Source organism: Echinops telfairi, unplaced genomic scaffold, assembly GCF_000313985.2.
Source record: "Echinops telfairi isolate 266 unplaced genomic scaffold, ASM31398v2 ScPeMD7_70;HRSCAF=299, whole genome shotgun sequence".
Lineage (NCBI taxonomy): Eukaryota > Metazoa > Chordata > Mammalia > Afrosoricida > Tenrecidae > Echinops > Echinops telfairi.
In genome coordinates, this window is record NW_022103968.1 from 26,733,997 (window position 1) to 26,735,146 (window position 1,150).

At 50.1% G+C, this 1,150-nt stretch overlaps 1 protein-coding gene across 1 annotated transcript in view; it reads left to right on the forward strand.

Annotated features, from left to right (window-relative positions):
• Window positions 1–981: 981 nt before the first annotated feature.
• ARMH3 (armadillo like helical domain containing 3) overlaps window positions 982–1,150 on the forward strand; it is a 228,233-nt gene continuing 228,064 nt past the window's right edge. The window contains exon 1 of the mRNA XM_004700968.2: window positions 982–1,062. The gene's annotated coding sequence lies outside the window, so the exon portion shown is untranslated. The remainder of the gene's footprint in view (window positions 1,063–1,150) is intronic.

Below are 1,150 nucleotides of genomic sequence, written 5' to 3' on the forward strand. Positions count from 1 at the left end.
AACGCCCCTTTACGTATACCTGTAAATAAATACTTTGGAATTTCTTTTGTGGGGGCTCTTGTCCAAGATGGTGCACGCAGTTAAGCACCTGAGGACTTGAGCCCTGGCTTAAGCTAGCATAATAAGACCTCTTCTGTAATTGCAGCCTTGTGTTTGATCTCCTTTCATTAAAAGGGTAATTGGTCCAGGTCCCTAACAAAAGTACTGAAAGTATGCTCCTTAGAAGAGAGGATGTGGAAAGGTCACATACTTTAGACATGTTATTAAGGGAGATCAGCCCCTAGAAAAAGGCATCATCTTTTTGACCTACTGACTTGAAGGTCAGCAAAAGGGAGAGAAACTCTCCCTGAATGTTGGGCTGACCCAGTGGCTCAAACAACAACAGTTGAGAGGGTGGCGCAGGGCTGGGCGGTGTTCTGTTCTATCCTATGAGTCAGATTGATGCAGTGGCACCTGACAACTTTGACATAGTACTCAGCACATTTTATCCAACCTTCCAGTTTGCATATGCAGAAAACGAAGACTCAGAAAAGTTAGGTATTTTTCCAGGTTAACGTAAGGCGCTTTGCACGTAGTAGGTACACAATAAATATTTGTTGAGTGAATGCATTTGTTTCCCGTGTTTCACTCGTACAATATTGTAATACATGCTTTTGAAAGTATATCTTGGCAAGTTTCGCCAATGTCTATAGAGGATATGTTCTTTCCTAGCAGCATAACTGCAGAATCTAAAAGTCTGCTATACATAAAAATGCCACTTGCATCCAGTAGGCCCTCAATGGATGGGTCTTTTGCCACTTTTCTTCTCGCGATACCTTTCGAGAGCTGTAGTCTTTGCGGTGCTTCCTGGGAATTGTAGTCTGGGCTAGTTCTCGGGAAGCGGGCGTGAACGAGGTGCCATACATGGGCGGGCTTTAGGACCCGGTGGGGCACGGAGAAGCCGGGTTCCGAGGAGGGCGGGAACGCGCCCGCGAGCCCCCAGCAGCGGCGTCGGTGGCGGTGGCGTCGGGAGCGAGCGGGCCCGGGAGCGGCGCGGGTAGAGGAGGAGGATCCCGGGGCTCGGTAAGCGGCGCTGGCCCGGGCCGGTCCCCGAACTTGGCCACCCCCGGTGGATACTGCCAAACTAGGCCTTGGTCCTAGGCTGCTCTGT